The sequence below is a fragment of the Amblyomma maculatum genome, chromosome 4 (assembly GCF_055883805.1).
Source record: "Amblyomma maculatum isolate TAMU_Amacu chromosome 4, ASM5588380v1, whole genome shotgun sequence".
In the NCBI taxonomy this organism is placed as follows: Eukaryota; Metazoa; Arthropoda; class Arachnida; order Ixodida; family Ixodidae; genus Amblyomma; species Amblyomma maculatum.
In genome coordinates, this window is record NC_139347.1 from 78,559,556 (window position 1) to 78,580,831 (window position 21,276).

General features: G+C 46.2%; 1 non-coding gene across 1 annotated transcript; it reads left to right on the plus strand.

The window, feature by feature from the left end:
- Positions 1-161: 161 nt before the first annotated feature.
- On the plus strand, positions 162-243 carry TRNAL-UAG (transfer RNA leucine (anticodon UAG)). The gene has a single exon. It is a non-coding gene; the product is annotated as a tRNA-Leu (tRNA).
- Positions 244-21,276: the final 21,033 nt, after the last annotated feature.

Consider the following 21,276-nt stretch of genomic DNA (forward strand, 5'->3'; position numbering starts at 1 on the left):
AGTCCTTTTTTTAAGTAACAAAAGAGATGTAACAACTGTCTTGACGATGTACGCTATCAGTTGAATGTAATTTATTGATCAGCTAAAACAAACAAAAATTAAAATTAGTCTATGCCTCTCGCTATGTTCCTAACCGCGGTAAAGTGCGCCGATTATCCGTCGGTAGCGTGGCCGAGTGGTCTAAGGCGCTGGTTTTAGGCACCAGTCTCTCAGGAGGCGTGGGTTCGAATCCCACCGCTGCCATAGCGTGCTTTTGAGCATAATGTTCAATGCACCGTGTTTTGTTAATATGCTTTATATCACAGCGTGTAAAGATATAGGATGTTTTTGTTCAAACGCACAAAATCTTACGTTCAATATGTTTTTTTTTTTTTTTTTTTTTTCTGTGGAGAATCCTTAAATTTGCTGGTATTATTAAATTGCTCGTACGCTATACAAAACGTGTATATTTACCAGCTCGAACAAAAAATACCTGCCATAACCAGTCACAAATAAACAGTGCATTCGGGAGAACGCATGCACGTCTCAGTTTGGGCTTTTCATGCGATTTGCGCGCCAGATATACAAGCGACCTACCGCTGCCATTCCGCGTGCTTTTGAGCACAAATGTTCAATGTACCGTGTATATATATATATATATATATGCTTTATATCATCGGCTGTATGTGTGAAATTCTTGTGTTAATATCACCAGTTTTTTTTTTTCTGGCCTTTTTTTTTTGTGTGTGTGTAGTAAATATTTTAATTTCTTCATGTCTCTTTTTCCTTGTTATTAAATTTGGACACAGTCATATATATCGATTGCTCGTGCGTCATACAATACGTGTGTGCTTACCAGCTCGCCCATAGAACCTGATTAACCAGCTCACCAATAAACAGATTACTCGAAGGAATTCCGCATGAAGAGCTCAGCATTTGAGCTCCGTGCGATATATGCGAGCTCGATATTTAATATAGCGAGAATGAGTTAAGCCGAGTGGACCAAAAAACACATACCCCAGTCATTAAAGAAACGCAGTTAATCAATCTACTCACTTAACCGATCGAATTTCAGAGACGCACAGAGACGTGCATATGCACAATTGGCAAGAAACCCCGCGCCCTGCCGCCTATATGCGTGCTTAAAAAAAAAAAATGCCCCAGCGTAACGAATCAGCGTTAACGCAATGTCAGTGCATGCACGTTAAACAACCCCAGGTGGTCGAAATTTCCGGAGTCCTCCACTATGGCGTCTCTCATAGCCTAAGTATAGTGCTCTAGCACTATACCTAAGTTGCTCTGGGACGTTAAACCCCAGCAAAACCAAACCAAAACCGAATCAGCACTACGATGCCTTACATTGGTTGGGGATCGCAAATCGTTCAGTGAAAAGTCTATTTGCAATCGAGGAAGGGACGGGAAATAAGGCCTAACTGCGAATTCAAAGCAAATTCTTATAACATTTAAACGCTACAAGCGTCATTTGCGCCGAGCACAGCGTTCATCGCAGTAGACAGAGAAGCAATGCTCATTTATTCGGCGGTCCCCTTTCGCGCCTTTTAACATAAGCAAAACACCCTCATCAACAGCGCGCCACCGCGCCCGAGGAACGAACCCCTAGGCTCGTTCCGCACAAAGCCGGCCGGCTTCACTCGGAGAACTTCGGTTTCAAAGCTCCCCTTCACCCGACGTTGCCCTACGCTCTGTACAAAAACCTCCCCCGAATCGCGTGCGTGCGCCAGCGCGTGCAACGGCGCGATCGCAAAGAAAAACGGAGAAAATAAACGCCCCGCGGACTCGCCTCGGTCCTCCCTTTAATCGCGACAAGCCAATGGGATCAGCCGAATCTAGTCACGTGACTCCCCTCTAGCGCCTGCGACAGGTGTTTCCACGCGGGGAAGCCAGTTGTCCAAGCGACGCCAACTCGTAGAGTTTGTGTGCGTGCGGGGCGCTACTGTGACGCGGCGTGCCAGAGAGAATCGTGGATGAGCCTGCAAACAGCTCCGCTATGTGTTGGCATCACTTTTCCCTGCACGAGGTGGCAATGAATGCGCGGTCCGCCGGCTTCAGTCAGCGAGTCTTTGTTGAACGATGACGCCAGCGTCACATTGGATATCCGCGGCGCGGCCGACGCTCCTGAAGTTCGAATCGACCGAGTCAATACCAGGTATAATGTATTCTGTGCTGTTTCTTTACTTACATCGCAGAGGCGTGTGCGAGTGTCATAAATGCCCTCGAAGCTTTCAGCCATGAGCTCAAGCCAGTTTCTGTGAAGCGATGGAATACCGCGTTTATTAATAAACAAATAATTTACGCGCATAAAATGTATCACTGCAAGGTATTGTGTGATGCAGATCGCTTCAGAGCAAGAATTATTTTCTATTTTCTCGGAAAATGAAAGAAAAATCATCATAACCCTTACGAAGTGATTATACGTACCTCATGCCTGCAGAGTGCGCTTTGTTACGCAGCACGGAATGCGTGCAGAGAAGCACGCTGTAAGTTCTCGCTCAAAGCTGATATTTGGATGTGTTTTTCTATTACGTTTGTTTTTCAGGCAGCTATGTCAATATTTTCGTTGTTATCTCTTCTTGGCGCCATTAGCTCATTTTGAACTTGTGATTTTACATACACATGTATGCTGCTTTACGAAAAATGAAAATTGGTTATGAGGAAATAAAAGGCGCGCTACCGTGACCGTGGACACCTCAATTATAGTGTGCTAGAAGAGTATTCTAGTTGACTATTGCTCAACTATGCAATGAGAGAACGGATGAAGGAACAGCACCGTAGATAATGTTCCAGATATATTTCGAGCGTTTTCGATGCACTGACACCGCACATCAACGGGTGTTTTACTTTTTTCCTCTATGTCAATGAGGATGGAATGTGATATTGTGTCCATTTACACTGATGCCGAGCACTGTAACCGCAGTGCTATATACTAACGATGAGTAAATGGAAGGGTTACGACGAAAAGAGGGGCGCCGCAATATTTCGTCTAGCAGCTTAGCAATGCAATTGACAGGTCGACTGATGGAAGATGGTGTAGGAAGGGGGGAGGGGGGGGGGGGGGAGAAGGCGGTAAATTCTAGTGGAAGAAACAGTTGAGCTATTTGTACCGGGATTCTGGATTCGTTCAATTCACCAAGTTTCGTGGACGTATACAAATAGGATTGTAAGGTTGTTCACATGAAAAACGAAACTGCAATAGCGTCTTTCGAGTAAAATGAAGCTCGACTCTACCGCATGTTCATTTGAGCCGGACCATTTCTTTCTTCAGCTGATACACCGCTTCTTGACTTACCAGGCTGCGTCTTTACCGTAAGTGTGTCTGGTTATTTTTTAACTGTTCAGTCTGCTTGCGACACAACTCAAAACAAATCCATGCTCGGTAATAGTTGCCCCGAGTCGGTTGAAATTTCACGCTGAAAAGCGTCATATGTTATTTATGAAAGCAATCGTTTTCACTGGCAGTATTAATTTTTTCACCGATTGCTAGGATTCATACGTATGTTCGTTGCAATTATTCCGATGCTGCAAAGTTAATGTCGGGAGAATCCCGAGTCTTTCCGTCTTTGTCATTCATTCTGGTGAACGAAAAGCTTAATTACTTCCCATACCCTACCAATTTTGACCCAGATGAATTTTGTTCTGTTTTTAGGAGCAAAAATTAAAAAAAAAAAGTTTGCAAGGCACCGGATGTGAGTTAACGCAGTGCACCCACAAGTTCCAAATTTCGCCTACTGCCTTCTTTAAAGCTGAGTTCTTTTTCTTTAAATCTGTAACGCCCCCCCCCCCCCCCCCCCCCCCCCTTCACCTTTTGACATTGCTGAGGCGATCGAGGAAGATGTAAGGTCTCCGATATTCGGCCAGTATAATATGCGCCACTGTTCGATGGCTCTCACGCCTACAGCTGGTTAAGGTATATTTCCCGGTTTTATGGCGCTGGTGTGACACGAAAAAGTGCGAGAAGGTAAAGGAAAGTGATGCAGTGAACTACGCCGAATGGTCTAAATGCGTGATATCTCCTATGACGTCACTGCAACGTACCATGCTGAGTAGTTCAACAGCATTGACGCCGCGACTGATAGCATAGTAACGCCACAAGCTCTTCACCGGAGGAGAATTTTAATGGTGAAACAGTATTAAAGCGACAGCGCTAAATTTAGTTGTTCAGGCAATCCGGCGTTGTTGTTGTGAGCGAAAAAAATCACGGGCACGCCACTGGCAAGTGGTACTTTCCTGATCACCCGATTTGACGTTGATTGGTCGGCGGGTTGTGTGACGTCATGACACCACATGACGAGGCCGAGTTGGCACTAGCGGGCCACTCAGGAAGCTGCTTTGAGATTGGATGCCAGGTGGCCTACCACGTAAAGTGGTAGCTTAATAGCATATATGCAGTGAGTATGAGTGAAATAACAGATTCACAAAATTAAGGAATAATTACGGAATTAGTGATTAAGCGAGCCGCAAGGTGAATATGTACGTGAACGAGAAACCGCCGACGAGAGCCATTCACGCCGTAAAGTCATGTCTTTAATATGGTCTCCTCATTTTTTTTTTTTATATCTACCACCGCAAGGCAGATCTAACTGAATCTCGCGTTATACACTTTTAACCACGTTCTGTGAACACTTCTAGATTTTATACGGGCCTGGATTGCTTCGTGCTGACCGTGAAAACCGACCGACAAATCGTTGCAACCGACGAATGCTGCAGCGACGCAACAAAATCTCCAACTTCTGGCCCCTGAATAATTGAAGCAGTTAGGAAAAATGGCTCATAAAAAGCTTTATGTCCAGATTATCTGGTAGAATCGACGCTCGGGCATAATTTCGTGGAGACCAGAGGGTAATATTTTCGTTCTACCATTCAGCCTCGGCTACATTTAGTAACGAACATCGCAGCGCACGACTTCTAATGCTCTGTCTCTGTTGCAGTCCACTGTATATGCATCTTTTCGTGCAACGCTCCTGAAAGGGGCTCCAGACGACGAGATCTATACAAAAACAGGGAGTGGGTGGGAAAACGCAAATAATTGTGTATGGTTTGGTTTCACTTATTTCCTGAGGTGTGAACTGGCATTCAGCCGACACATGTACAAACAATTAATTCATGTACAGAGTCGATCACACTTGTCTAGAGCTCTCGAGCGGTGTTCTGCAGAGGAATGAAAATGAAATTCTAAGGTAGTTAGTTTCTGGCTACAACAATATTTGCGCTAGCGCTGCCCTGCCACAATGTGAAGTGGACCTCACAAGCAAGCGCGTCGCTCGAGCGGTTTTAACAGGTGTGATCGACTCGGCGCTTTAGACAAAAGAAATCGCTTTTTCAATGTCAAAAGACATTTCAAACGGGCAGCATTGTAACTTTTTCCGCAGAAGGATAACGCCTTATGTCGGCCAGGCTCTAAAAGGAACCTCGAGACCCTCCCTGCCCAATATACAAGAAACGATTTTCTCGGCCCCTCCTGAATAAAAATATTGCTTGCTCATGTGAGTAATTCTTGTGCTAAGGATTTTCTCCGTTTTCGAAATTACTGCTAAACAAGCGTACATCCCTCAAAAAGCTGAACGGCGGCCACTTTTCGTTGAAGGCGAAAAGCAAGGCTCCCGTGTGCTGCGCGATGTGAGTACGTGTTACGGAACCCCAGGCGGTCGAAATTTCTGGAGTCTTCCACAACCGTATAGGCTGAGTAACTTTACTTTGAGACATTATACTACATAAGCCAAACCATCAAAAAGCTGAACTATTGTCCCAAGGGCTTATTTCCTAACGCAGAGATGTCACTGAAATCCACATCAATGTTGCTTGCATGCATTTTCCAACCGTCGACAATGCAGTTACTTCAAGACGTCATTTCGCAAGCAAAAGCCGGTCCTTTGCATATTTTGCTTGAAGGCATTCTTAATATAGTATTACAGCGACTGCAAAAAGAAAAAAAAAAGCGTAGTGAAATTATGCAAATTGAGCACCTTCACGCAACGTGGTGATTTAAGGCTTTAATTGGTTAACCGCGTGCATTCACCGCACGTTCGGAGGCGTTCTTCAAAGCATTATGCTAGTCCACAGCTAAGACTTCACTACAGCGACGCGTTCGACGTCGCCTTTTAATCAGCACTCCGGAGTGCGCGACTGTCATTGCCTTGCCTCGATGTCTTCCCTTTGCATTATTTTTTCAGCCGCAACTCCATATGATACGTGCTCGTCCCATGGCTACTAATCAAGCGAGTGACCAAGCACCGCCAAGACCAGCTATTACAGCGCGTGCATGGCTAACAAATGGTCCACGAAAAGAAGGGGTCTGCAGGTTTTCGCTTCATGAAAAATTCAGACTCTCTCCCCTATCCCGCCTATCCTTTCTCCTCTCCCTTGTCGTGCGAATGGGTGCGGTCGTGGCCATTGCTGAACGCGGTCTCGTGTTCTGACAGAGCCGCGTATGCGAAACAAAAAGATTGGTCACACGACGAGTGCTGTCATCGATCGAAGCACGAACACAGAAAGCGAGACTCGTGCACCAAGGGGAAATACCGGCAGCGGGACCGGTATTTACCTCCCGGGATATCGAACGGTGTAAATAGGGTTCCTTCCTCTCCAGTCTTTTACTTACGTCCCTATCGCCGACCTCTCTGCCCCCACCCGATATTACGTGCGGTGGTATTTTATGCGAACAGAGTCGCAGGAAAAGCAGCACGATGTCAAATTGATCGTCTTGGCACACAGTTTTGTTTTTTCGTCATATGAAAAAACTTCAGCGTCCGGCACTGTGTTGGTCGCGACAGCATTGGTCGCGACAGCATCAGTAATTTTTTGTAAGTTTACATCTAAAGGTTATCTGCGTGGTTGCTCGGAGGCTACATGCGCGCGATTTTTTTTTTTTTTTTCCCCGATTCCGCATGCTTGAGGCTATACTGGTGTAAAAAAAAAAAAGAAATCGTGGCATACTTCTGAAAAACGATTTCAATTTTTAAATCATGTCGCTTCTTCGCAGTTTTATTTGTTTAGCTCTTAATATCGCCGGGACTGTGCAGTCGGCAAATTTGTGCGTGACATGCCCATCAACTGGCATCTTTCACTTATACAAGCTGCTTCAGCGAAGCCCCGGTAAAGTTTAGACAGTTCCGCCATAGCGGAATAGCCGCGTGGCGCGAAGATAACACGTTGCCTTTGCTATTCTTGCCACGTTTTATCAGTGCCATTTGCGGCACAATCGTGTAGATATATTGTATTTATCGTGTTTACCGTACGGCGGTGCTAAAATTAAACTATTAAAAAGAGATTATTTTAGGTATAAAGACAACGTTTGCGGAGTCATGATACTTGTGTGGGTGGATAGCAAAAAGTAAACAGTGTTACATATTTATTGTCACCGAGTGACATGTCTTACAGTCTTAGTAACTTAACTATTTCTGCGTGCGCTCCGCAGCCGTGAGGTTTAGGTTTGACGCGTGTATATACGTATAATAGAATTGGTTGTGTCAAGGTGTTGAGCATAACAGCGCTCTCGAAGTTTTGAACATTTATATGACTATCACTTACGGCAGCTGAAATCCCCTGTTAAGGACCAGGCGCCTGACTGTGCAAGCTATTAATTTAAGTATTTGGTTTGGCTGTCCCTATGTCTCAAAGCGATATAGACTGTCAGGGTTGCCGTTTAAGGCTTTAGGATTATTTCGATCACCTTTGTTCTTAATACGTATATCCTGGAATCGTTCAGTACATGGGCGCCTTGCGTTTGGTCTCCATCGAAACGCGGCCTCCTGAGCTGCAGGAGATCGAACTCGGAACTGGTTCAGTAGTTGAGCGCCCCAACTATTCAGCCACCGCGGTAGGGCAAAGAGGATTTAATTATCGGAATTCAGCTCCCCAAGTTATTAGTTAGCACAAATAACCTATTTTTTTTTTTTTCCGATGTCCGCCACCAGTGGTTTTACTATGCCGTAAAAGTCGTCTTGATATCTCAAGACATCCTAATTTTTTCAGGAGCGTGCGAATATCGGGCTATGCGGTATTAGGAATATCCAAAATCGAATATCGTTATTATGATAGAAATTCGTGCTTCTAGTGATTGAGGATTCATGTATGATAGACGATGACGAGTTAATGAAATCAGTATAATTCATTGATGAATTAAAGAAATGAAAAATGAAACAATTGGAAAAAAGAGATGCAGTGGCGTCAAAATGCTCAGAATAAAAGACCAATATGTTTGATTATGCTAATTAAGAAAATTTAGAGTATGTAATTTATCGACTGAGCAATTTAAGTAATTTAAAAAAAAATGAAAAATGCGTTCAAAGGTGTCAGACTGCTCATAATGAAAAGCCAATGTGTACTGTTTTTAAGTAATGGTGTATTAAAAAAAAAAATGAAAAGTTGGTTAAAATAAAAATAATAAATAATAAGATATTTAAGAACTGAAAAAACATCGTGTATGAAACGCTACTGCGTCATCGTACCGTTAACAGCGGAGCTTACGTGTCATCCTAATTTTTTGTGCTAGTCGAGAAATGGATATTCTAACGTTTCCTAATATTCGGCACCGATGAAATACTACCCACTGCTGTAAATGCCACCACTATTAAAATTATAATCTTGTAACAACTGGAAAAATTATCCGAAGATCAACTTTAAAGTGCCAAGAAAACAATACAAAAGCGTCCTCTTCGCTAATTTGTCCGTCGTTTCTCGCGTGTACCGGTACATTGTGACGCAACTGGGCTTGGAATCCATCCGAAACTCAGAAAAGGGTAAATGCAGCGTGCACGTACCACACTTGATGAAAACACTGTCCTACTATCTGCTTCGAACAATCAAAGCACTTAAACGTTTTTTTGTTTCTCCATACTGCGTTTCGTGCTCAACGCCCAGAGCCAAGGCGCTCGCCTTGTCGCCTTCACAACTCCTCCAGCGTAAGGCCCGCTATATCGTTTTTGTCATCTCGGGAATACGGTAAAACTCACTTGAACAATTTTACATGGGCTCCCGAAGGGGGACTAGGTCGAAGTGTAACCAGCAGTACAAGTGATTTTGTGAATATCCCGTTTATTGCGTGGCGCATTGCAGGCTGTGCAGCTTTGACGTGCGCGCAACGGCACCCGTGGCAGCGGCAGAAACCTGGCTGCATACCTTGAGCGCCAGCCAGATAGTCGATATTGAAAGAAATGTTTCTCGCAATATCCCCGTTCGATTCATAATCGAAAATACAAATATTGGCTCACCGCTACTCTCTTTAAATATTATACTAGCGGCCGTTTTTAAACGCCTTGTATGTGGGTCACCTCGTCATACTAAGCCATCAGCTATAGGCATCAATCTAAAGGGAAACATAAGGGGGTGTGTGCGGCTTTCACTATACATTTCCGAAAAATAAATTCATGACAGAAAAATTGCTTCGAGACATAAAGTAGCTTAGTTTAGAACACGAAAAAAAAACGGAAGAACGCATTATGTGTTATTCTTAAGAAATTCCCGCTTTAGAGGAACAAATCATCTCGGTTTCATTCTACGCAGCCACTGGCTGCCATACAGCCGAAGTAAAAAAAAAAATGAAAAAAAAAATGAAAAACTGCGAAGTTTGTCACAGGATTGATAGTGAGGCTGTATTTAGAAAATAAGCCCCTCCCTCACCGCTACAGTATCGTTGAAAATGTCACAGAAACGTTTGCAAACTTAAACAAGACGTAAGGAGCGGCGGATGAGTTTGACGGAAATAATGAGCGATCAACTCGAAAGAAAGTTCTTCACTGATGAAGTAGAAGTTTTATTGGATATTTTATTATATAATTCATGTGTCTGCACCTGACATGTTCAACAAACGGCACTCGGAGAATTGATGCCGAACTTTCTTGTATCTGCGGACGTATACATATGTAGCGTGACGCGGAACCACCGTGGTTCCGTGTCACTGTGCACCGTGCGAAGAACGCAGGCCGAATATGGCTTATATGAAGCTCTTGAGATAGAGCTCCTCATTCAGAAGGTGCTGCATTCGTTCTCCACTACCAGCGCGGGCACCCACCGGTTTTCTAAAGTCGATTTGAAGTTTTATCACGTTGGTTCCGGCGAAAGGCGTGAAGAAAGATTTTGTGGCGTGACAATCACTGGTCGTGGTCACTGGACAAGACGGTGCATGCAGGATTGAGGAATCCACCGGTTAGCTAAGTTCACTTCAGTGATGTTTCGAAACTAAACCAAGTATACGTTAGGTCTGAAGTGGTCGTTTTCAAATCGCGTCAGAGTGGTGCTTGGTTCTTCCCGGGTCCAATGCTTGGGAGATGGGTCTTGGAACAAATCGTTGATTTGACGGGCCACTGATTCGTTCTGTCGTCAGATAAAACTTAAATGATCGTCGTGCGGTAAAATCCCCTTGTGGCCCTTTTTTAAACGAAGCGTTTGCCTTTCATTCGACTCCACTCTATCACATGCAGGTCATATGTATTCCTGGCGCCCGCCCTGTGTGCATTTAGGTTGGAAATGTATGCAAGCTGCGTGACGAACTCAAGAGTCAAGGTTGATTTTATGACGTGTAGTTGAATTCATGGGTGTTTTTTTTTTGTTTTTTGTTGTTGTTTTTTTTTTGTAAAAATGAAAGTCCATACTTTCTGATTCTATAACAACTTACCAATACCAGCCGACTCGGCTGGGACGTTCCAGTACTTTCCTGTACGAACAGGCAACAAAGACAAAAAAGAAAAGAAAAGAGAGAGAGAAAGAGAGAGAAAGCGATGGCTTTGCAGTACAGCATCCGCCTCTCACTCATGAGGTTCTGGGTTCGATCCCCACTACCACGGGTACCCACCGGTTTCCTAATGGGTACACGGGTCCCTTCGGCCTGGTGCTCGGCTTTTCTAGGGTGAGATGCTTGGTGGGAAGAAGATGAAAAGAAACATCTTTATTGGCATCCTCAATTTAGACCTCAAAGATATCGATTCCGAAACCGTAAGCGCTCTCCCCAATCTTGAGAGAGATCAACCAGACACCACATTTCATTTTGCTATTAACGTGGCGGGGAAAGGGGGCGAAATTTAGGGCACAGTACGAAACGGGTTACAAAGCAGGAGGTAGAGAGTCGACGGTATAGCGCTTCTGAAAGAAAAGCGAAAGGGGCAGCAATTGGCTGCTGTCCACGGTGAAACGTATAGCTGTTCAAGCGCAGCTGCGGCCTAAATACACAATAAAGTGCAACCTCGAGTGGTTTTTATTGTGTGCTCATTCTTGTTGGCACGAGAAATGGCCACCTTGTTATCCGACAGGCAGCAATCGCCATTAAATGGCCGCACAGAATGCACTTTCACATCGACGCTTTTTATGCCTTAATTATTATTACTGCTGTCATCTTTGCTTTATTTTGTCCAGCGCCGCTTTGGCGCCCTATTTTTATCTCTTCTGTTCTTAGCTCGCAGATGACTTCTTGTGCAAACCAGCCTGGCTAATTTACTCTCTATTCAGGAACCATCAGTTTGGATAAAACACAACTGGTACAACCTGAATCAAAACAAATCTATAATATTATGCAGCCGTGTCTCGCTAATACGACCCCCGTTAATATGGATACGACCCCCTTTAATGCGGAAATTTTTTCAGTGTATGTATACCCCGTTAATATCGAAACTCACTATCCTGACAATGGACAAAGGGGAAATGCACAAAGTCCATTTGAGCCTACATATATATTCTTGTGTTAATGGACAGTGATGAGAGCCAAATCTCTACTCACCCATCCAGATCTATCATTTCCTGTACTTTGAATGCAGGTCTGTTGAAGAGCGCAATTAAAGAGTTTAAGGGAGTAAAATATGTCCTTCAAAATATGTCCTTCAATGCCTCCCTGGAGGCCTGTAAGATATTGTAAATAAATAAATAAATAAATTTGCGGTTTAATGTTGTGTGAAGTTCATTGTACCCTAACATTTTCCGTATTGCTGAATGGCTAGAAATAAAACCCTCTCCTCGGCCAGCGCAAAGTATATAAAGCTAGATTCAGTCTCTTTCAACCGACTGAATGTTGATGTCATGTACTCATGTGAGCAGTTAACTCATTTGTCCATGATGCCACTAATCTAAAAGACCACCAGACACGTCAATCGCTCCACATTATTTCAGTCATAATAGATTACGAAGTGATGCGCTTGTAAATCCGAAAACTGACTAATTTCGATTTCATTAGCCACCGCTATGCAAAAAGCAGACCCTAATGATGGCGTACTTTAATTTTCTTTTTCTGAAATTCGTTATTAGGCTTGCTTGGGGACCAAATATCCATATTAACTAGGCATTTGTATCTTCTCAGTCAAAGAAGAAAGGAAATGAAGCAGGTATTTAAGGTGGAAATAGCGGGAATTGCAAAAGGTAGCGATATTGTTATATTACTCTGTATGCGCGGTGTTCAGAAGGCAATACAATGATCACTTCGCCGCAATCCTGCACATCGTTTATACACCAATACCAAGGACTCGAAGGTAACATTCTTTGTCTGAAAAGCTGTATCAGTGGACATCAAACTGCTAGGTTTTAAAGGTCAGAAGCAGCGTTCGGGAACGACGACTATTGCCGCCACCAAAAAGGAAAGCCATTCGTCAGTCTGGCAAAGAGTCCCGCCGAGACCGCACATGTAGACCGGCGCATTATATCTCTGCAGGAAAAGATGCGACTCGCCGCTCGCATGCTGGGCCCGCGACCGCTATCTCGATCGTCGCTCACCGGGTGGTCGCTCAGTGTCGTGCCGAACAAGGGACGAGTCTTGAGGTCGTGGTGTCTCTTCGTCCGTTGGTTACGTGGCGACCGCTACTGTGGTGTCTCCAGCCGGAGACACCGTCGAAACGCAACGGCTTGTCATGTTGTCTATTGCGTGTTTTCCGGGAACTTTTTGCGGATGCCACCATCTGCCGGTCGGGGGGCTTAAAGACCAGCGAAAGCATCAACGTCTTCGTGGGAAGCCTCGACGGGTCGTTTAATGGCGGTCAGTGTCCCGGGTTAGGTTTACTTCCGAGGATGCGCGATGGAAACGTGTAACAGTGTTTCTGAAAGAAGTCTGTCGTGGTACGCAGCATGTCAGGAAGCGGAGTGATTTACACTTATCTACAAAACAGTGGGCATAACTGCCGGATGACTTTGTATTTAGTTTCAAAGTTTTTTCTGCTCTACCCATCAGATTATCCCGATTCTCTGCAGGGTGCATTGGTACACAACCAGATGGGATTTCAAGTCTGGTCACCCTCGCTCTCTTCTGTTTCTCTGCTCTGTCGATATGCAGTCCGCATACGCTCTTCACCATCCGTCCAGGAGTTTATTCAAACTTCCGCGTTTGCTACAGACCATATAGGCCAGAATAAATATTCGCAAGCAACTGGTACTTCTTATGTTTGCTTACTGAAAGACAGTTGTTATGATTGCTGAATGTTACATTCTGTAGTGGTGTAGCGGTGTGCTGAAACGTGTCGTAATTTCCTGAAATCCTTCGTACCGAAAATGAGCGGGTTGTTAAGCGTGCTATAGCTCCCATTCTATATTGCTACCCCTTGAGCGCATGTCGCTCGTAAAGACGAAGCTTTTTCTTTTTGTATATTTTTTCGCCTTCTTGTCGTGCGCATTTAGGCGTCGGCATTTAAAACTCTCCAATAAGGAAACAAAATTGGCCAACATAACCGGTAAGTATGAAAAAAAAAAAAAAAAGAATGGGCCAGAGCCATCCTGCCGCAGCTTGGACCAGCAACGCTCACTGATCGCTTTATTTGTTCACCACACCCCCGTATTACTACTCCCCGCGATATTCTTCTCATCGTCTTCAGTGATTCGACACGCATCTCAGTACGGCTCAGGATTATCTGACTGCGGTGGGCGAACGCGTCGTTTCGACGATGGCTTCCTGCGGGGAGCTGATCCTGGCTTCCACGTTCACGGTAGATTACCTCCCGAGCGGGAAGCGGGAGCCAGAAGCGGCGGGTGGCGGCAAAGTTTGCACGTACGCGGAGGGAGCAGGGTGTGTTGCATGGGTGGATGAAAAGTTCAGGTTGCAAACACATGCGGGTCGCTGTAGAGTGAGAGTGATACAACGCGCATTGAGAAAAACGCCAGTGGCTTGCACCGCAAAGCGTCGGGGAGATGGAGAGATAGCAGCCCCGGTTGTGCTGCTACGCATTCACTGCCTGCGAGTGAGTTAGCAGCAGTGGCATCGGCGGTTATGAGACCGCGAGCGTATAGGAAGCCGGTTCTGGCACCGCGCGTCCTTTCGGGCGCATGCGCTACATGCGCTTGTTGATTTGTGGGATAATGCGCGCCGTCACATTAGCACGCCAGAGGTGTTTCTCCTGTAGGGTGCAAATTACAGCTTGCTGGCCGCTGTCTTTGAAATTGACGGCTGCCGCACCTGCATCTCCGAACCGCGCCGCTTCTCATGCGTGCCGGCATATATAGTTTGATGAGTGCGATCGAGGAATTTCTTACACGCGCAGTGCGTGAACATCATTCCTGCAGCACACACATTCACTTGATGAAGGCAACGTGCTCAGTATTAACGTTCTGGTTTTTTGTGTGCTCTTGCGCGATTGCGCATTTTAAGGTGTAACTTCTTCGCGTCATCACGTATAGAGCAATATTTCTGGCGACGCGCTGAGTTTCGCAGTGAGGGCTATGTATAAGAACGTCGAATAGGCGTGCCGCTTTATAGACGGGACGCAAAAATAATAAAGGTAGAACTCAGTGCGAAAACAAAAACAAACATGAACTGCTAGATCTTGTCAGCACCATTCAAGATCATGCCAAGTTGTCTAATATTATATCAGACTGCGTAAATTTTTCATCCCCCGCTGCGGTGGCGCAGTGATGGCGCTCGACTACTGAGCCCCAGAGCTGGGTGACCCGTGTTGGATCCTGGCCGCGGCGACCGTTGGCGGCGAAGCGGACGGTGCCCATGCACTGGAAGATGTCAGTTACAGGCTAAACAGCGTAGAGGTCGAAATTATTCGGAGCTCTCCATCACGGTGCTCTCCATTGCGACGTCCCTCAAAGCCTCAGTCGCTTTCTCACATTAGTCGAACTTTTTGTTTGTTTAATTGCAGTTTCCTTTCTTTTCCTGTCAGCGAGTTGCCTTCACGAAGATTCTGATGTTTAAGCTGTCGCACAGGAAATTTGTCCACACAAGCCTAAGCGGGATTCAGTACTAGCTGTTTCGAGAGGAAACATTTTCAAGTGAAATATTATTCTTGATGCGTGTCCCTGCTGCTTCTGTTTCAAGATATCAAACGCACCAGTTCCGAGAAACAATCGATGCTCGCGCATATTCATGCACCATCGTAAAGCGGCCCGCGTCGTTTGCTCGGCCGGTTCCCGCCACTGCCTCCTCAATGCAAGACTGCAGCGGGGCTCCCGGAATTCTTTCGCCTTCAAGCTTGTGTTCCCTCAAGCAATGCCTATTATGCACCGCTCTACTATACTCGTGTGTGAGGACGTAGGGTATGAATCGCAAACTCTCTCTGTGTACGCCCGGTTGGCGTATACATGCATGATCCTGCTTATCGCATCAAAAAAAACGAGCTTCGCCTTCGACTTGCAGCCCATGCAAGCGTCCCAGTAGTAGAGGGCCGGGTGACCATGGGGGCCCCTCTTCGTGTGCGCCAGTCGTAAAGAAACGAAAACTGTCAGGGCATTGCCTCCCTTCCCGGCTGTCCGGTTCATGCTTAATCGTGCCTATACAGCGCTTTGTTTTTCGCCTTGTCTTTTTCCTTTTTCTTTTTCTTTTGGGGGCTCGAAGCGGGGAACCTCCAAAAAGAAAGATGGAAATTACGCGTGAGTGGGGCGGACGGAAACAGGCTAAAGAGTGCGAGGGTGGGAAAAGGGGCGTCGCGCGATCCCGGAGATGCATTGATAAATAGAAATTTCGAAACACCTCTCCCGCCGCCGCTTGCAGAGATCCTCGTTTGGTCAACACCCGCCGGCGGGTGCATGTGCGCGAGGCAGGCAGGCAGGCACCCGACGCTACGCCCCTATCGGCTGCCGATGCCGATCTCTTGTCTGGGAGCAGATCCCGTCCCATTCTATATAGTATCTACGGTACATCTCGGCTCTGCGGATTCACTCATGGGGAAACACGAATAGCACATGCCTCATTGGAAGTGAGCCTGCAGGTATCGCTTATCCTTCGGCTCTGACTCGTTTGCGCATGGCCAAAGCACGTGCAGTGTGATGAACTCAATTCAACTACCTGTCGTTGTGGCCTCAGAGAGTCCGCCCCTGAGTGGCGCTCCTATGTAGCACTGCAAATAAGCTTTACGAAATAAGTATACGGGGCTACGAATTTATTCAATCACACGCGTTCTGTCTGCAGGATAGCCAGAAGTGAGTGTGAGCATCGAGACGGAGCTAAAAAAAACATAAACAAATAAATAACAGTCCTTGATGTGTACCACAGACCACACGAGCTTTCTAACCTTCATTTTGCTTCTGTAGACTCCGCGAAATCCATTGTTAGGCCATCGTCCGCATTTTTCCTTCTATGCAAGGCGACCTTGAAGAACTGAATGCAAGAATACTAATAAAAAGGCGCTGCTTTTTTTTTTTTTTTAACTTTACTAGACTACCTGAAGCTTCATTTGCTTGGCGCCTCTCTCACCTGTAGGCGATGATGGATCGCCACTTACGCTTAGACGCCGTCGACCGCGATGAAGCGAGAAGGCGAGAAACGCATCGCTCATCGCACGCGCTTAACTAGCACCCTTCACGAGCTGCGGCTGACTTTTGGTTCTCATCCTTGTTTCTTGCTTGCCTGTTCTCGGAGTGCAACTGCCATTCGGTAGCAGTGCCTCCACATTCACTCAATTGATTGAGCTGGTGTTCCGCGTTAATGCCAGACACTTAATTAAACGTAGATCCTCCTGCACCCCGCAACGAGCTTGCGCTACGAGACGATAAAATAACGATGCGAAATAAGACATCATGGTTAAGAAGATGCTGCGCTCGATCAGTGTTCGAAGTTCGCACCCACCATCAACAATAATTCTACAGACCTGCCAGAAAACCTTTTGTCTACGCTGCAGCAGTGTGTTACAGTGAACGAGGAATGTAGTTCTTAGAAGTCCGTCACGTCTTTGTTCCGTGTAGAAATCATCATATCGCTACACCAGCCGATTTAGCGTAGATGTGCTTTTAACGACGTCAATACGTATAGTCACGCACCTTGCCCCTGTTTCTCCTCATCACTGGCTGTGTGCCTGTTCAAGTGTACACCGACAAGGCCTCGCATCAAGCTGCTCTATATCCACCTGCGCGGTCACGCAACGTGGTAGCGGCGGTTCTGCTGAAGCTGTTCAGCTCAGAGCTACCATGTCCGGCCGTTTCGGCCTTTCTTCATTCATTTTTTTCGGTTGGCGCCCGCTGTTCCTGGCAGCGGGACGCCGAGGTGTTCACGGATGGGGGGTGGCAACTAGGGCGAGCTTCTCTTCGGCTGTGGGTATACGGAAAAAGGTGGGGGTCCTCCCGCTCACAGAAGTCGGCGGGGCGGTTCACCAGGGCCGGCCTCTTTCGCGCTTCGGTGGTCCGTAAGGGACCGCGGAGACTCCTAGATTGTCTAGGGCGCTCTCCGAGGTCTAATCAAGAGCTAGAGCATACCAGACGCGCCGAGCACTTGCGCCGTCCGAGCTGCTGAGCAGTCCGGAAGAGGTCTAAAATTAAAAATAAAAGTACTAGCAAGTAAGTAGCGCTGGGGACACGTTTCAAAACAAAATACAGAAAGCAAGTGGTAAACAGTCGCGCTGAACCTGAGTATCAGCCTCCAGCCCGAGGGGCAGCGTCTGAGACTAATGGAGCTTTTCTTTTAATTAGTGTCGAAACGTCTGCCGCTCGTTATTGAGATGGAATTACTAAGAGCCATGATTAGGCTGTCGGATGACCAAAGCTAAGGTGTAATCTTCTCGTAACTTTTCTTTTCGGGCAAATATATTTTGTTATGCCTACGCAGGACCATCGAGAACTGGTCATTCGAGAACAAGTTACTGGACGGCTGATCCTGCTTCGTATACTTTTCTTTCGCTAACATCATGAACATTAACATGACGAATTCAGACCAAGCACGCACCCAGTATACCTTTCTTTTCTTGAACCTAGCTATGGCGACCACTGCAAACGTAAGGCCGTGCCTAATGACGAACTATAAGCCACTCTGTGCACGCTTTTCTGTACCATCGTTGATATATAGTCTTGCAATATTAAACGGCGACTAGTAGCGCCTAATCACGATCCTTATTTCCCATGCAAATCGCACAATGTTGGCAATAGCAGAAAGTATGCGCCGTTTCCATGTGTAGCTGTAGATTGGCTTGTTCAAGACAGCTGATAAAGGCCGCGATAGCAATGCTTACAGGGAGCGTCAAGCCAGTTTCAGCCAACCAGTCGCCCCGAAGAGCAGCCCCAGTCCCGTCTCTGGTAATAGAACAGAAACATTCAGCGCTCGTCTAGATGGGAAAACTGAGTCTTCAGTTGCTCGCTCGGAAACCGGCTCTCTTCATTATAATTGAGCCATATGGGCCCGCCAGTGCGCAGTGTCTGGGAGCCCACATGGTGTTGTGTAGAGTAGGTGGAGCGCGTTGAAACTCCAAGAAACCGTTCGCAGTCTGTGGCAGCGGTACCTGAGCCCCTGTGCATGCGAGCTTGATAGGAGCCCCCTGGAGTAACTTTGTTCCATGTTTCTCTAGAGTCATGTTATATGGCAGTTGCATGGTTCGTTCAGCTGGGCAGCTGTCTTCTTTCTCTCTCGTTTTTTTTTTTTTTTTTTTTGTTAGCTGCTTAGTCATTGCGGGACATTCTAATTTACATTAGCGGGACTTTCGTAATAGATGTTACGCTTAACTGTTTCGTATCTTTGTCTGTCTGTTCCTTCACTTACCGACTGTCCTACACAGACCCACTATGAAACAAAGCCGAGTACAAGAACTGCTTATCGTCGAAGGCTAAGATGTTGAAATATTCAAGTATTATTCGCACACACAGCACTTTCTCCCAGAATCGCTGTTAAAAAATGCATAAATCAGTGACCACTGGTGAGCCCTTATACTGACTAGGCTGAGGAAATAACAGCAGAGTTTAATTATGGTGACAAACAGCTTTGTTGCTCAGTATTTTTCTTTTTTTTTCTTTTTTTTTTTAAGAAGTCAAATGTCACTGGGCTGGACATACTCGAGCTTCTCTGCCATTCAATAAAAATGCATTTTGATGAAACATACGCACAGCCCACAGCAAGCAAGGATACGTTTGAAGGTAGCCGCAATATTTACTGCGTGGCTGGTATCGCTCACAAAGCAAACACGGCATTTTATCCATTATCGTAAAGAAACGCATTTTCCTATCCCATGTGCTTCCCAAAGCCTCACCATGGAACATGGGAACATTACGATGTTGGCAAATCGCGTTTTAATGTTTCGCTTCCAATCTTTTTTTCTTCTTTTTTCTGTACCTTAGTGAGGTAGCAGTGTAGCTGTAGCAGGTTACCGTATTATGATTCTCCTACAGCACCTGTTCAGTCGCATGAAAACTAAGCCCACGTAAGCCTTGACGGGACTTTGAGAACAAGATAAGGAAGAGATATGTGCACGGGCAAAATCGATATGTCCGGTCGGGCAATAAACTTAAAGCGATAAGCTCAGTAGAAAATCACGACCTCTACGCATATCAGGATTAAACAACGACATGGTGTGTACAAAAAGAATAAAGTATCTATTTTGATATCGGACCGATTTCGTCGGAACGGGAGGACCTGGATTTAGGCTTCAAAACAGTTTGTATCCACAGCTTGTTTTTTCATGAAATGAAAACCAAAATACCAAGCATTTAATGTTGGGGACGAAATCCAGACTTATATGCGCGGTGCAAGCACTGAACGAAAAACTACCGCTCCATTGCCGAGTGTTTCATGCACGCAACAAAATTATAAAATTTGTCCGAGGATTTTTTTTTTTTTCTTCTTCTTTTTTTATCGTACACAAGCGTCCTTCGAGAGCTGCGCCTATGTCCGAGTGTCTGTGACTGTCCCACGAAGACATCGCGGCGTGAACATGATGTCGATCGCGGCCACTTCTGGAGCAGCGCTCGCTTTTATCCCGGAGGGGTCCTGCTCGACGACCGTTCTAAAGTGGCGCTGGACGGACAACCCGCTCGGAGGTTCAAGCACCTCCGTAATTAATTAACACGCGCCCGCCGGCACTTGGCGCTCACCACACGTCTTCTCTTCTTGCCATCTCTGGCCGTTGCTTGCGTCCGCGCGGAGCTGGTGGAACGCACTGAATCATTCTTTCGTTACCCCATTTGCACTCGGCTCGAAGCCTAACTACATATTTCGAGCTCGCGGGGTTCCAAGAGCGGGGTTCGGGGGTGGCATGGTTTGGGGGTGGGTGTGGAGGGGGTTGCCAGTACAAAGCAACGGTGCTCTGCATGCAGAGAAAGCATCAGTGAAAGAGGTGGAGGGGTACACTCCTCCTTTCCTAGATGAGGAGGGGGTGCTTCAGTTATAGTTGGGTCGACGCGGATGCCAGCCGTCCGCCCCCTTTTGGAAGAGGGTGACCGGCCGGCGTGGCGTCGGATGCCCGCACCAGCCAGCGACGACGGGCGCGCTGTGTTTGCCTTCTGCCGCCGTTGGTGCTACTGCTGTCGCCGCTGCTCCGCTGCTGACTCATGCTGGCAGAGCGGCCATCTTGAATTCGACAGTTTCCGTGCGCCGGGAAAAGGGCATAGCGGCACGGACTCTTTTCCTCCACCCGTCGGCCTCGGCATGACTGCCTGCCCCTGTGCGCGGTGAACAGAAATGTGGGCTGCGAGAGGGGTGAGCACTGAAGCTTTTCCCAAGAAAGGAGATCATGTGGGAAGCATTAACCCTTCCTCGACGCATAATCTTCATTTAATGCTGTGCGTTTCTTCGTGCCTCTCGTCGCATGGCTATTTCTGTGCAAGAAAAAATAGCAGCGCCGCCACATTAGTGAACATATGTGGGGTTTGACCCCTAAAAGAGGTTGAAAAGAACAAACGCGCCGAAGAAGCGTCGAAACGAACTCAACGCCCTGGAAGACTGTAACGAACATTGTGGGGTTGGTCATCCGAGCGTGGTGGCATTTCCGGACTCTTCTTTATCCAGACGCGGCTGTACTACCTGCTCCTTTTTTACTCTGTCTGTATACTATCATGTGTATTATATGCAGCTGTAATATACTACTTTTTCTTTAAACTTTAAATGCATTCACTTGGCCTCAGATGTACAAAATGATTCAAGAGAAGCATGTAACTGTGCTGCAAACGTTTTTTTTTTTTCTT